A 15,917-nucleotide genomic window follows, 5' to 3' on the forward strand; every position below is an offset into this window, starting at 1 on the left:
AGCCCTTTGCAAAAAGCCGGCTTCCCACGGAAACAGTTTTCCTGAGGTGCACACCCTATCCCAAGTGGTTGTGGAAAGGTAATGCAAATGCCCTCCACTTCTCTGGAAGAAACCACAGTGCCCAGCCATGTTCTAAGCCCTCCCATCCTCCCTGGGCTTCTGGCAGCAGGAGTGAAAAGAGAGGAGCAGAGTACTGGGACCCGTTTGACAAAAACCGGCTTCCCACACGAAAGTCTTTCTCCACGTGCAGACATGCTCCCAGGTGCCTGTGGCAAGGGGAAGGAAATGCCATACACTGACCTGGAAGAGACCACAGGGCCCAGGCACAGTCTGAACCCTTCCCTCATCCCGGCGGTTTTGCTAGCAGGAGTTCAACCCCAACGAACACAGCCCGGAGACCCCTGGGGCAAAAACGGCTTCCGACGAACAAGAGGTGCTTGCTGTGGAAAACCTATCCCAAGTGGGGGTAGCCAGGTCAACAAAATGCCACACACCCAGGTGTAAGAAACAACATTGCCCAGGCATTGTCTAAGCCCCTCACCTCGTCCCTGTGCTTTGGGGAGCTGGAGGGACAGCCGAGGCCCACAGCCCTGAGACCCCTTTGCAAAAAGCCAGCTTCCCACGGAAACAGTTTTCCTGAGGTGCAGACCCTCACAGAAGTGGTTGTGGCAAGGTAAACCAAATGCCCTCCACTTCTGTGGAAGAAACCACAGTGCCCAGCCATGTTCTAAGCTCTCCCATCCTCCCTGGGCTTCTGGCAGCAGGAGTGAAAAGAGAGGAGCAGAGCACTGGGACCCGTTTGACAGAAACCGGCTTCCCACGAGAAAGTCCTTCTCCACGTGCACACATGCTCCCCAGTGCCTGTGGCAAGGTGAAAGAAATGCCATACACTGACCTGGAAGAGACCACAGGGCCCAGGCACAGTCTGAGCCCTTCCCTCATCCCGGCGGTTTTGCTAGCGGGAGTTCAACCCCAACGAACACAGCCCGGAGACCCCTGAGGCAAAAACGGCTTCCGACGAACAAGAGGTGCTTGCTGTGGAAAACCTATCCCAAGTGGGGGTAGCCAGGTCAACGAAATGCCACACACCCAGGTGTAAGAAACAACATTGCCCAGGCACGGTCTAAGCCCCTCACCTCGTCCCTGTGTTTGGGGAGCCGGAGGGACAGCCGAGGCCCACGGCCCTGAGACCCCTTTGCAAAAAGCCGGCTTCCCACAGAAACAGTTTTCCTGAGGTGCACACCCTATCCCAAGTGGTTGTGGCAAGGTAATGCAAATGCCCTCCACTTCTCTGGAAGAAACCACAGTGCCCAGCCATGTTCTAAGCCCTCCCATCCTTCCTGGGCTTCTGGCAGCAGGAGTGAAAAGAGAGGAGCAGAGCACTGAGACCCGTTTGACAAAAACCGGCTTCCCACGGGAAAGTCTTTCTCCACGGGCAAACATGCTCCCAGGTGCCTGTGGCAAGGGGAAGGAAATGCCATACACTGACCTGAAAGAGACCACAGGGCCCAGGCACAGTCTGAACAATTCCCTCATCCCGGCAGTTTTGCTAGCAGGAGTTCAACCCCAACGAACACAGCCCGGAGACCCCTGGAGCAAAAACGGCTTCCTACGAACAAGAGGTGCTTGCTGTGGAAAACCTATCCCAAGTGGGGGTAGCCAGGTCAACTAAATGCCACACACCCACTTGTAAGAAACAACATTGCCCAGGCACGGTCTAAGCCCCTCACCTCGTACCTGTGCTTTGGGGAGCCGGAGGAACACCCGAGGCCCACTGCCCTGAGACCCCTTTGGAAAAAGCCGGCTTCCGACGAAAAGAGTCTTCCTGAGGTGCAGACCCTATCCCAACTGGTTGTGGCAAGGTAATGCAAATGCCCTCCACTTCTCTGGAAGAAACCACAGTGCCCAGCCATGTTCTAAGCCCTCCCATCCTCCCAGGGCTTCTGGCAGCAGGAGTGAAAACAGAGGAGCAGAGCACTGGGACCCCTTTGACAAAAACCGGCTTCCCACGGGAAAGTCTTTCTCCACGTGCAGACATGCTCCCAGGTGCCTGTGGCAAGGGGAAGGAAATGCCATACACTGACCTGGAAGAGACCACAGGGCCCAGGCACAGTCTGAACCCTTCCCTCATCCCGGCGGTTTTGCTAGCAGGAGTTCCACCACAAGGAACACAGCCCAGAGACCCCTGGGGCAAAAACGGCTTCCGAGGAACAATAGGCGCTTGCTGTGGAAAACCTATCCCAAGAGGGGGTAGCCAGGTCAACAAAATGGCACACACCCAGGTGGAAGAGACAACTAGGCCCATGCATGGTCTAACCCCTCACCTCCTCTCTGTGCTTTGGGGAGCCGGAGGGACCCCCGAAGCCCACAGCCCTGAGACCCCTTTGGCAGAAAGCCGGCCTCCCACGGAAACAGCTTTCCTGAGTTGCAGACCCTATCCCAAGGGGTGGTGGTAAGGGAAAGCAAATGCCATCTCCTCCTCTGCAATAAACCCCAGTGCCCAGCCATGTTCTAAGCCCTCCCCTCCTCCCTGGGCTTCTAGCAACAGGAGTGAAAAGAGAGGAGGACAGCACTGGGACGCTTTGACAGAAACCGGCTTCCACGAGGAAGTCCTTCTCCACGTGCAGACATGCTCCCCAGTGCCTGTGGCAAGGTGAAGGAAATACCATACACTGACCTGGAAGAGACCACAGGGCCCAGGCACAGTCTGAGCCCTTCCCTCATCCCGGCGGTTTTGCTAGCAGGAGTTCCACCACAAGGAACACAGCCCGGAGACCCCCTGGGGCCCAAACGGCTTCCGAGGAACAATATGCTCTTGCTGTGGAAAACCTATCCCAAGAGGGGGTAGCCAGGTCAAAAAAATGCCATACACCCAGGTGGAATAAAGAACATGGCTCAAGCATGGTCAAAGCCCCTCACCTCGTCCCTGTGCTTTGGGGAGCCGGAGGGACCCCCGAACCCCACGGCCCTGAGGCCCGTTGGGCAGAAAGCCGGCTTCCCAAGGAAACAGCTTTCCTGAGGTGCAGACTCTATCCCAAGGGGTGGTGGCAAGGGAAAGCAAATGCCATCCCCTTCTCTGGAAGAAACCCCAGTGCCCAGCCATGTTCTAAGCCCTCCCCTCCTCCCTGGACTTCTGGCTGCAGGAGTGAAAAGAGAGGAGCACAGCATTGGGACCATTTTACAGAAACCGGTTTCCCAGGGAGAAGTCCTTATCCACGTGCAGACATGCTCCCCAGTGCCTGTGGCAAGGTGAAGGAAATACCATACACTGACCTGGAAGAGACCACAGGGCCCAGGCACAGTCTGAGCCCTTCCCTCATCCCAGCAGTTTAGCTAGCAGGAGTTCAAGCCCAAGGAACACTGCCCAGAGACCCCTGGGGCAAAAACTGCTTCTGAGGAACAATAGGTGCTTGCTCTGGAAAACATATGCAAATGTGAGTAGCCAGGTCAACAAAATGCCACACACCCAGGCAGAAGAAACAACAAGTCCCAGGCATGATCTAAGTCCCTCACCTCCTCTCTGTGCTTTGGGGAGCCGAGGGACCCCCGAGGCCCACGGCCCTGAGGCCCATTGGGCAGAAAGCCGGCTTCCCACGGAAACAGCTTTCCTGAGGTGCAGCCCCTATCCCAAGGGGTGGTGGCAAGGGAAAGCAAATGCCATCCCCTTCTCTGAAAGAAACCCCAGTGCCCAGGGATGTTCTAAGCCCTCCCCTCCTCCCTGGGCTTCTGGCAGCAGGAGTGAAAAGAGAGGAGCACAGCACTGGGACCCTTTGACAGAAACCGGCTTCCCACGAGAAAGTCCTTCTCCACGTGCAGACATGCTCCCCAGTGCCTGTGGTAAGGTGAAAGAAATGCCATACACTAACCTGGAAGAGACCACAGGGCCCAGGAACAGTCTGAGCCCTTCCCTCATCCCGGCGGTTTTGCTAGCAAGAGTTCAACCCCAAGGAACACAGCCCGGAGACCCCCTGTGGCCCAAACGGCTACCGACAAACAATATGCTCTTGCTGTGGAAAACCTATCCCAAGTGGGGGTAGCCAGGTCAACAAAATGCCACACACCCAGGTGAATGAAACAACATTGCCCAGGCATGGTCTAAGCCCCTCACCTCGTCCCTGTGCTTTGGGGATCTGGAGGGACCCCCGAGGCCCACGGCCCTGAGGCCCGTTGGGCAGAAAGCCGGCTTCCCAAGGAAACAGCTTTCCTGAGGTGCAGACCCTCTCTCAAGTAGTTGTGGCAAGGTAAAGCAAATGCCCTGCACTTCTCTGGGAGAAACCACAGTGTCCAGCCATGTTCTAAGCCCTCCCATCCTCCCTGGGCTTCTGGCAGCAGGAGTGAAAAGAGAGGAGCAGGGCACTGGGACCCGTTTGAGAAAAACCGGCTACCCACGCGAAAGTCTTTCTCCACGTGCAGACATGCTCCCAGGTGCCTGTGGCAAGGGGAAGGTGTAAGGGGGGAAATAAAAATCACACCCTACCTTAGAGGACGCGGCAACTCAACCCCATGAAGTCGAGAGAGACAGTTCTTGATGCAATCACACGAGGCTTTATTGCAGGACCAGCGCGCTGGGGCTCATCTCATAACCCACGCAGGGGCAGCGGAGAAGAGCCTCGAGCTATGAAAGGGTTAGGTTTTTATGGGGGCTTGTGGGCGTGACCCTCAGGAGACAGTCATTGGGGTGTTTGCAGTTTCTACCCAATCAAGAGTCCAGTTGGCCAGTACAAACTGTCCAATAGGAAATTTTGGCGCGAGGAACTATCAGAGAGCTCCAGAAGATGCAGGGTGGTGGTCTTTCGGAGGGTCTCTCTGGGCGTCATCCTGGGTGGAGGGTGGGATGGTAACATGCCGGGGGGGGGGGGTGATAGCTCTGGGTGGGATACAATTAGGCACCCCTCCACCCAGGGGCTCGATTTATCTGTTTATCTTTCACAAGCAGGCGTGCACAGAAGCGAGAAGGCGAAGCTGTGGTTAGCATTTTTCCAAGTGGGCCCCTTCCTTAAAGTATTTGGGGCGCCCAAACTTTGCTTAAGGGGATTTTCAGTTATGTTCCTCCACGTATGTTTTCTTGCAACCAAACAACTTCAAATATGTCCTTTCATTCCCCCCTTTTTGTTTTTGAACAATTCCAATCATGGAATAGTTGGATCCTCTGAGGGGTTTAACTCTTGGTATTCATGTCTTAACATGAATAGTTGCACAGTGCTGACTTGGCTACGGACAAATTGTATGAGACGATTCAGAGCACAAGGGCCTAGGGTAAGGAGTAACAGAATAATTAGCAGTGGTCCTCTCAGGGCGGAAATTAGAGTAGTTAACCAGGGAGTTTTATTGAACCAACCTTGGAACCACCCCTGAGAGGCCTCTCGTTCTTTTCGTCTCTCTACTAATCTCTGTCTCAATTTAGTCATAGAATCCTTTATTACTCCGGAGTGATCGGAATAAAAACAGCATTCTTCATTTAGGGCAACACATACGCCCCCTTGCTGCAAGAAAAGAAGGTCTAAACCCCTTCTGTTCTGTAAGACTACTTCCGGCAAGGAAGTTAATGACTTTTCTAGGTGGGTAATGGATTGTTCTAACACTTTCAGGTCTTCATCAATTGACATCCGCAGTTCCTGATAGGATTGGGACCCTTGAACTAGGGCCGCCGCTCCGGTGCCTATGCCGGCAGCAACTCCCAATCCCAATAGGACCGCCAAAGAGATGGAGATCAATTCTCTCTTGTGGCGATCCCCGATTAGGGAACCACCTTGGCGGTATGAATCGAACCTGTCTTCGAAGGGGGCTGTCTCATAGTAGGTCACTTTGGGCAGCAACTGGATCATGATACAAAAGTCTGCGGACTGATTGAAAATACTAGTGTGCAAGCAGGGAGTTAGGCCGGTGTTGCAGGCCCACCATCCGCCCAGGGGAACTAAGTATTTACTGGTCACATTCTCATGGATAATCGTGGTGTTTTCAGTAATATTAGCCCCTGAAATAACATGGGTTTTACTGCATAAGGGCTGATATTCTGGAGTGGGATTTCCTATACAAAGACCCTGCCCAAAAATTTCTGTTAAGGTCAATTTTCCAGGTTTTCCCCAGTTACATCTGTCATCTCCTCCGGACACAGTGTAGTTGCCAGAGTGTACGATCCCTTGGTAGTAAGGAGGGATGGAGGACAAGCATAGCCAGCAGGCCTGTGTCAAGTTTGAACTAGTATGGTTTAAGGCCGTGTAGGCTCCCTGCACTATACTGAACAGCCGCTGCACAGGATGGTAAGTTTTCAGGGAGGAGTTAAGAAAGGGGTGGCGCCGGGGAAGCAGGTCTGCGGTCAGACCATGGGAGTCATTTGGGGACGGACCACGTGACTGGTTACTTAGTATCTGGTTAGGTCCTATAGGAACAGTTCTTAGCGGGTCAGCACGTAGCCTTACAGTAAATGTGAATCCGGGATCCGTCCCAGTTATATAAAACCTAAAACCCCAAGTTCTCCCTTTTAGCCAGTCCCGGGATACTTTCCCTTTATTAGTGAAGGTAACGTTAAGGGTAGTGGCATTTCCTCGTGTCACGCTTATTAAGTCCCATGAGGAAGTTGGCTTCCACGGGGCTACCCCCGTGGTTTCACATCCCCAGCTTTTACAGAAGTAGTGGTCGAAACCTCCGCATTTGCGGACGATTGCCCTTGTTCGACCATCTTTAGGACATATATAGAAGGGGTCCGTTTTTAGTCTATGTTTGGCCATGGGGTCGCGACAGGCTATGTTTTGTTCATCTAAGATGTCCCAGGCATCTAAGCCTGAAACCAGTCTACAGAGATCGGGGTATAGGTTGGGCCACCACGCCCAAAGGGAAACATTGTTAGAGATGCTCCATATGGGAGCCCCTAACTGAGAGGTGATTTCCCAGGTCAAGGTAAGTGGACCATGTGGGTTAAGGCTACTTATCGGTAGTTGAATCAGCATCAGCAGCATACACGCGGCGCAGACGGAGTTTGAGGGGGTTGTCAGTCTTTTCCACAGTCCAATTCTTATCGGGGGGGGGGGGGCCTCCTTGACGTGAGACGCATGAATCCAAGCCGAGACGCCATCTACTTTGACAGCAGTTGGGGTTGTCAGCAGGACGATGTAAGGTCCTTTCCACCGGGGTTCTAGGTTACCGGCTCGATGTCTCCTTACGTAGACTGAGTCTCCCACCTGGAACCGGTGAGGTACCTGGAGGTCCCCAGGTCGGTAGGCGTCTGCTAATGATTTCCACAACGTCCTTTGGGTGATTTCAAGGGCCTTTAATCTGCTGAGTAAAGCTTGGTTAGTTACGTGTTCAAAGGTAGGCAAATGCATAGAGGCCAAGGGAGGGGTAGTCCCATACAATATTTCGAAGGGAGTGACATTTAGAAAATTCGGGGTATTTCGGACCCGGAACAGGGCATAGGGAAGGAGGGCTATCCAGTCTGCAACGCCAGTCTCCAAGGACAATTTAGTTATGGTCTCTTTTATAGTTCTATTTATTCTTTCTACTTGACCTGAGCTTTGGGGTCTATAAGCACAATGTAATTTCCAATTTACCCCAAGGATCCTGGCTATATCCTGACTTACCTGAGCAACAAAGGCTGGGCCGTTGTCCGACCCGATTATTCTTGGGACTCCAAACCGAGGAAAAATTTCTTCTATAAGTTTTTTTGTGACAATCTGTGCAGTCTCAGTTTTGGTGGGGTATGCTTCTACCCACCCAGAGAAAGTATCAATGAATACTAGTAAGTACTTGTTACCATATCTTCCTGGGCGTGCTTCGGTGAAATCGACTTCCCAATCATTCGAGCGTTCGACAGCCATCGGTCGGGGGGTTGTCTGACAACGCTCTCGAGTGTATGAGGGGCCACAATTGTCAGTTTCTGTCCCATAGTTAGTTTGTAACAAGGACTGCGACTGCTGCGACGGCCCTGAGGCAATTTGGCCAGCCTTTAGCAACCGGGTCAAGTTTTTTTGACAGGTAGGCTACTGGCCGTCTCCAGGGTCCGAGAGGTTGAGTTAGTACTCCCCGAGCTATGCCCTTTCGTTCGTCTACGTATAGAGTGAAGGGCTTCGATACGTCTGGCAACGTGAGGGCCGGTGCTGACAGCAGAGCGCGCTTGATATTATCGAAGGCTTCCTGCTGGTCGGCTCCCCATATGAAAGGGGATCCTTCTTTTGTCAGGGGGTAAAGGGGGGCTGCTAAAGTGGCAAAGCCCGGTATCCAGAGTCGGCAAAAGCCGGCTGTGCCCAGGAACTCCCGCACCTGACGGGGAGATTTGGGCACAGGAATCTGGACCACCGTTTGTTTTCTGGAGTCTGACAGCCATCTCTTTCCCCCTTTTAGAACATACCCCAAGTAGGTTACCTGAGGTTGGCAGATCTGAGCCTTTTTAACTGATACTCGATATCCCAGGGCGGCGAGTTCTCTCAGCAAATCCTCGGTGTCTCGGCGGCAGTCAGCTAATGTGGCCCCGGCCAACAGGAGGTCATCGACATACTGAAGCAACGCGGTTTGGGGATGCGTCATTCGGAATGGGATCAAGTCCTGATGTAGGGCCTCATCAAATAGGGTTGGGGAGTTTTTTTGAACCCTTGGGGAAGTCTGGTCCAAGTGAGCTGTTGGGAGGTCCCCGTGTCAGGGTCCCTCCATTCAAACGCAAATAAATTTTGGCTGGAGGCATGAAGACGGAGACAGAAAAAGGCATCCTTTAAGTCTAAAACGGTATACCGTGTGTGATCAGGCGGGAGCGAACTCAGCAAATTATACGGATTTGGGACTGTCGGGTGTATATCCTGAACCCTTTTATTTACTTCTCTTAAGTCCTGTACGGGCCGATACTCCTGGGTCCCTGGCTTTTTTACTGGCAGCAAGGGGGTATTCCATGGCGACCGACAAGGCACTAATATGCCGAGTTTTTGTAGTCTCAATATATGAGGCTGTATACCTTTTAGTGCTTCCTGGCTCATCGGGTATTGACGAATCGCTATCGGCTCAGCCGTAGCTTTTAATTCAATAATTATAGGAGGCCTCTGTTTCGCTAGCCCCATCCCTGCCGTCTCTGCCCAGGCTTCTGGGAATCGCTGGACCCAGGTTGTGAGATCGGCCCTTACGGGGGCCGGCTCAAACAGTCTATGTTCGTCTTCCAGTTTTATGGAGAGGACGGTGATTGTTTGGCCTTCCTGTGTAACTTGGGGGCCCTCCGGTGTAAAAGAGATTTGGGCCCCTATTTTTGTTAAGAGGTCTCTTCCAATTAAGGGAGTTGGGCACTCGGGGATCACCAGAAACGAATGGGTCACCTGTCCAGTTCCAAGGTCAACAGTTCTCTTAGTGGTCCATGGGTACACTTGCTGCCCGGTGGCCCCGGTTACCAGGGACCTTTTATGGGATAAGGGCCCCGATGGATATAGTAAAACTGAGTGCTGAGCTCCAGTATCCACTAAAAAGTCGACTGGTTTCCCCTCCACTTTGAGAGTTATCCTGGGCTCAGGGAGGGGGTCCGAGCCCCGACCTCCCTAGATGGAATCCTCGGCTAGGGAAAGGATTTTGTTCTGGTTTTTCTTTTTGGGGCAGTCCTTAACCCAGTGGCCCTGTTCCTTGCAGTAGGCGCATTGGTTTTTTCCCAGCGGTGATCTGGGCCCCCTTTGATTGCTCAGGTTGCCTGCCTGCCGGTCTCTTTCAAAGTTTTTCCCATCTACTACTGCAGCCAGGATCCGAGTTAAATTTTTTTCTCGTATCTTTTCTCTTTTTTGTTCTTTTTCCTCATCTGTCTCCCTTCTATGGTACACCTTTTCTGCCTCTTTTACCAAATCTTGTAAGGTCCTATCTTGTAACCCCTCTAGTCTTTGTAATTTTTTTCGTATGTCAGGCGCGGCTTGGCCTATAAACGCCATCGCTACTGAGGCTCGCTGGCCTTCTGAAGTCGGGTCGAATGGGGTGTACCTACGAAAAGCCTCCATCAGCCTTTCCAGGAAAACCGAAGGGGGTTCCTCAGGTTTTTGAAGCACCTCTCTTACCTTAGTCAAATTGGTGGGGCGCCTTGCAGCCCCTTTGAGACCAGCCACTAGAGCCTGGCGGTAGACCTGTAGCCGCTCCCTACCTTTGGGTTGACTGTAGTCCCAGTCCGGACGACTCAATGGGAAAGCGAGGTCTATAAGGTTAGGGAGAGTAGTGGGGAGCCCATTGTCTCCAGGGACGTTTTTCCGGGCCTCCATCAGGATTCTCTCGCATTCCTCGGTCGTGAACAGAGTCTGTAGGAGCTGTTGGCAGTCATCCCAAGTAGGCTGGTGGGAAAACATTAAAGATTCTACCAGGTTAGTTAGGCGTTGGGGATCCTCAGAGAATGGGGGGTGGTTAGTTTTCCAATTATAGAGGTCTGAGGAGGAAAACGGCCAATACTGTAGGGGCTGGAGGCCATTCCCTTCGGGAGGGGGGCCATAGGCTCGGAGGGGAAGGGCCCGAGTGGAATCGGGTGAGATCCCTCGCCTGCTCCTTGTCCCTTGAGCTGGACCTCCTTCCCCACTTGCCCCGCTTTCTTCCCCCGTGGGTTCCATCGGTGGGGCAGAGGGAGGGACGTGCGGGTAAGGGGGAGGCCATTCTAGAAGGGCCGGATCTTGAGACTCAGGGTAAATCTTACGGGGCTCGCAGGAACATTGTTTTATTGTGGACGTTTTTACGGTCAGGGCAGAGGTTTGTGTAGGAGTCTGACTAAGCCACGGCTACCCAAGGAGGGGGGTTCTGGACGAGGTCCTGCCAGACAATGATGTAAGGCTGCTGGTCAGGGTGTCCGTGCGGATTTGGCTGAAAGACAACAGCTTTGACTGCTAGAATTGGTGTTAAGTTGAATGACCCTCCAGGGGGCCAACCAACGCCAAAAGTGGGCCATTCAGAGGCACAGAAGGTTACCCATTTATTTTTGTTGACTTCTACTGACAAATTGTGGGCTCTCGCTCTTACTTCTGACCAATGCCGGGTGGTGAGACAAAGAGGGGTAGAAATAGTTTGCCCCATGTTTTCCTGCCGGATGGAAACCTGCCAAATGAAAAAAACGAAACAGACAAGCAAAAACGAAACAGACAAGCAGTAAAGACAGAAAGCCGTCAAGCGCCCACCGGCCTCTCCGACTCTTAAAAAAACTTGGGGTTAAGAGTGGACGAGGTCCGATATCCCTGGCCGTCTATGGGCAGGTGGGTCAGACCTTCGCCAGAGACCTCCCTATAAAGGGAAACCGAGCGTCTCCGATTCCCTTCCAAAACCACCGGGGCGTCCCCCGGGGGTGCAGCCTAGGGCGTTCGTGGCACGTCTACCCGCCCAACAGGCCACCAGAACCAGATCCAGATGTCAGTCAACCGACCAGATGGCAACAAACGCCTAAAACCAGAACCAGAACCAGATGTCAGTCAACCGACCAGATGGCGACAAGTGCCGTGCAGAGCAGACAGATACAGCCGACGCAGACACAGAGCAAGCAGCAAGCAGCAGGGGGATGGGTACCTCCAAGATTGTGGTCTCTCGAGACGTGGGGATGGTTGCCAATGTTTCCCGGCCAACGCACCAAATGTAAGGGGGGAAATAAAAATCACACCCTACCTTAGAGGACGCGGCAACTCAACCCCATGAAGTCGAGAGAGACAGTTCTTGATGCAATCACACGAGGCTTTATTGCAGGACCAGCGCGCTGGGGCTCATCTCATAACCCACGCAGGGGCAGCGGAGAAGAGCCTCGAGCTATGAAAGGGTTAGGTTTTTATGGGGGCTTGTGGGCGTGACCCTCAGGAGACAGTCATTGGGGTGTTTGCAGTTTCTACCCAATCAAGAGTCCAGTTGGCCAGTACAAACTGTCCAATAGGAAATTTTGGCGCGAGGAACTATCAGAGAGCTCCAGAAGATGCAGGGTGGTGGTCTTTCGGAGGGTCTCTCTGGGCGTCATCCTGGGTGGAGGGTGGGATGGTAACATGCCGGGGGGGGGGTGATAGCTCTGGGTGGGATAGAATTAGGCACCCCTCCACCCAGGGGCTCGATTTATCTGTTTATCTTTCACAAGCAGGCGTGCACAGAAGCGAGAAGGCGAAGCTGTGGTTAGCATTTTTCCAAGTGGGCCCCTTCCTTAAAGTATTTGGGGCGCCCAAACTTTGCTTAAGGGGATTTTCAGTTATGTTCCTCCACGTATGTTTTCTTGCAACCAAACAACTTCAAATATGTCCTTTCAAAGGAAATGCCATACACTGACCTGGAAGACACCACAGGGCCCAGGCACAGTCTGAACCCTTCCCTCATCCCGGCGGTTTTGCTAGCAGGAGTTCAACCCCAAGGAACACAGCCCGGAGACCCCCTGGGGCAAAAACGGCTTCCGACGAACAATAGGTGCTTGCTGTGGAAAACCTATCCGAAGTGGGGGTAGCCAGGTCAACAAAATGCCACACACCCAGGTGGAAGAAACAACATTGCCCAGGCATGGTCTAAGCCCCTCACCTCCTCCCTGTGCTTTGGGGAGCCGGAGGGACACCCAGGGCCCACGGCCCTGAGACCCCCTTTGCAAAAAGCCGGCTTCCCACGGAAACAGTTTTCCTGAGGTGCAGACCCTATCCCAAGTGGTTGTGGCAAGGTAAAGCAAATGCCCTCCACTTCTCTGGAAGAAACCACAGTGCCCAGCCATGTTCTAAGCCCTCCCATCCTCCCTGGGCTTCTGGCAGCAGGAGTGAAAAGAGAGGAGCAGAGCACTGGGACCCGTTTGACAAAAACCAGCTTCCCACGGGAAAGTCTTTCCCCACGTGCAGACATGCTCCCAGGTGCCTGTGGCAAGGGGAAGGAAATGCCATACACTGACCTGGAAGAGACCACAGGGCCCAGGCACAGTCTGAACCCTTCCCTCATCCCGGTAGTTTTGCTAGCAGGAGTTCAACCCCAACGAACACAGCCCGGAGACCCTGAGGCAAAAACGGCTTCCGACGAATAAGAGGTGCTTGCTGTGGAAAACCTATCCCAAGTGGGAGTAGCCAGGTCAACAAAATGCCACACACCCAGGTGTAAGAAACAACATTGCCCAGGCACGGTCTAAGCCCCTCACCTCGTCCCTGTGCTTTGGAGAGCCGGAGGGACACCCGAGGCCCACTGCCCTGAGACCCCTATGCAAAAAGCCGGCTTCCCACGGAAACAGTTTTCCTGAGGTGCAGACCCTATCCCAAGTGGTTGTGGCAAGGTAATGCAAATGCCCTCCACTTCTCAGAAGAAACCACAGTTCCGAGCCATGTTCTAAGCCCTCCCATCCTCCCTGGGCTTCTGGCAGCAGGAGTGAAAAGAGAGGAACAGAGCACTGGGACCCGTTTGACAAAAACCGGCTTCCCATGGGAAAGTCTTTCTCCACGTGCAGACATGCTCCCAGGTGCCTGTGGCAAGGGGAAGGAAATGCCATACCCTGACCTGGAAGAGACCACAGGGCCCAGGCACAGTCTCAAACCTTCCCTCATCCCGGCGGTTTTGCTAGCAGGAGTTAAACCCCAAGGAACAGAGCCCGGAGACCCCTGAGGCAAAAACGGCTTCCGAGGAACAATAGGTGCTTGCTGTGGAAAACCTATCCTAAGTGGGGGTAGCCAGGTCAACAAAATGCCACACATCCAGGTGTAAGAAACAACATTGCCCAGGCATGGTCTAAGCCCCTCACCTCGTCCCTGTGCTTTGGGGAGCCGGAGGGACACACGAGGCCCACGGCCCTGAGACCCCTTTGAAAAAAGCCGGCTTCCCACGGAAACAGTTTTCCTGAGGTGCAGACCCTATCCCAAGTGGTGGTGGCAAGGTAATGCAAATGCCCTCCACTTCTCTGGAAAAACCACAGTGCCCAGGCATTTTCTAAGCCCTCCCATCCTCCCTGGGCTTCTTGCAGCAGGAGTGAAAAGAGAGGAGCAGAGCACTGGGACCCCTTTTACAAAAACCGGCTTCCCACGGGAAAGTCTTTCTCCACGTGCACACATGCTCCCAGGTGCCTGTGGCAAGGGGAAGGAAATGCCATACACTGACCTGGAAGAGACCACAGGGCCCAGGCACAGTCTGAACCCTTCCCTCATCCCGGCGGTTTTGGTAGCAGGAGTTCAACCCCAAGGAACACAGCCCGGAGACCCCTGAGGCAAAAACGGCTTCCGAGGAACAATAGGCGCTTGCTGTGGAAAACCTATCCCAAGTGGGGGTAGCCAGGTCAACAAAATGCCACACACCCAGGTGTAAGTAACAACGTTGCCCAGCCATGTTCTAAGCCCTCCCCTCCTCCCTGGGCTTCTGGAAGCAGGAGAGAAAAGAGAGGAGCACAGCACTGGGACCCTTTGACAGAAACCGGCTTCCCACGAGGAAGTCCTTCTCCACGTGCAGACATGCTCCCCAGTGCCTGTGGCAAGTGAAGGAAATGCCATACACTGACCTGGAAGAGACCACAGGGCCCAGGCACAGTCTGAACCCTTCCCTTATCCCGGCGGTTTTGCTAGCAGGAGTTCCACCACAACGACACAGCCCGGAGACCCCCTGGGGCCCAAACGGCTTCCGACGAACAATATGCTCTTGCTGTGGAAAACCTATCCCAAGTGGGTGTAGCCAGGTCAACAAAATGCCACACACCAAGGTGGAAGAGACAACATGGCCGAGGCATGGTCTAAGCCCCTCACCTGGTCTGTGCTTGGGGAGCCGGAGGGACCCACGAGGCCCACGGCCCTGAGGCCCGTTGGGCAGAAAGCCGGCTTCCCAAGGAAACAGCTTTCCTGAGGTGCAGACCCTATCCCAAGGGGTGGTGGCAAGGGAAAGCAAATGCCATCCCCTTCTCTGGAAGAAACCCCACTGCCCACCAATGTTCTAAGCCCTCCCCTCCTCCCTGGGCTTCTGGCAGCAGGAGTGAAAAGAGAGGAACACAGCACTGGGACCCTTTGACAGAAACCGGCTTCCCACGAGGAAGTCCTTCTCCACGTACAGACATGCACCCCAGTGCCTGTGGCAAGGGGAAGGAAATGCCATACACTGACCTGGAAGAGACCACAGGGCCCAGGCACAGTCTGAGCCCTTCCCTCATCCCGGTGGTTTTGCTAGCAGGAGTTCAACCCCAACGAACACAGCCCGGAGACCCCCTGGGGCCCAAACGGCTTCCGAGGAACAATATGCTCTTGCTGTGGAAAACCTATCCCAAGTGGGGGTAGCCAGGTCAACAAAATGCCACACACCCAGGTGGAAGAAACAACATTGCCCAGGCATGGTCTAAGCCCCTCACCTCGTCCCTGTGCTTTGGGGAGCCGTAGGGACCCCCGAGGCCCACGGCCCTGAGGCCCGTTGGGCAGAAAGCCGCCTTCCCACGGAAACAGCTTTCCTGAGGTGCAGACCCTATCCCAAGGGGTGGTGGCAAGGGAAAGCAAATGCCATCCCCTTCTCTGGAAGAAACCCCAGTGCCCACCAATGTTCTAAGCCCTCCCCTCCTCCCTGGACTTCTGGCAGCAGGAGTGAAAAGAGAGGAACACAGCACTGGGACCCTTTGACAGAAACCGGCTTCCCACGAGGAAGTCCTTCTCCACGTGCAGACATGCTTCCCAGTGCCTGTGGCAAGGTGAAGGAAATGCCATACACTGACCTGGAAGAGACCACAGGGCCCAGGCACAGTCTGAGCCCTTGCCTCATCCCGGCGGTTTTGTTAGCAGGAGTTCCACCACAAGGAACACAGCCCGGAGACCCCCTGGGGCCCTAACGGCTTCCGACGAACAATATGCTCTTGCTGTGGAAAACCTATCCCAAGTGGGGGTAGCCAGGTCAACAAAATGCCACACACCCAGGTGGAAGAAACAACATGGCCCAGGCATGGTCTAAGCCCCTCACTTCGTCCCTGTGCTCTGGGGAGCCGTACGGACCCCCAAGGCCCACGGCCCTGAGGCCCGTTGGGCAGAAAGCCGGCTTCCCATGGAAAC

General features: G+C 54.0%; 1 long non-coding RNA gene across 3 annotated transcripts; it reads right to left on the bottom strand.

The window, feature by feature from the left end:
* Positions 1-4,522: 4,522 nt before the first annotated feature.
* LOC123790038 (uncharacterized) lies at positions 4,523-11,927 on the bottom strand. Of its 3 annotated transcripts, XR_015725994.1 has the most exons (4): positions 11,581-11,927; positions 10,948-11,022; positions 10,091-10,274; positions 4,523-8,664 (listed from the first exon to the last, which is right to left on the bottom strand). It is a non-coding gene; the product is annotated as an uncharacterized LOC123790038 (long non-coding RNA). The 3 variants fall into 3 exon arrangements; XR_015725993.1 differs by lacking the exon at positions 10,948-11,022 and having other exon boundaries at positions 11,581-11,922; XR_015725992.1 differs by having other exon boundaries at positions 10,091-11,022; positions 11,581-11,918.
* Between the last annotated feature and the right edge of the window lie 3,990 nt (positions 11,928-15,917).

The sequence above is a fragment of the Ursus americanus genome, chromosome 10 (genome assembly GCF_024610735.1).
Source record: "Ursus americanus isolate L20-20 chromosome 10, mUrsAme1.1.p, whole genome shotgun sequence".
Taxonomy (NCBI): Eukaryota; Metazoa; Chordata; class Mammalia; order Carnivora; family Ursidae; genus Ursus; species Ursus americanus.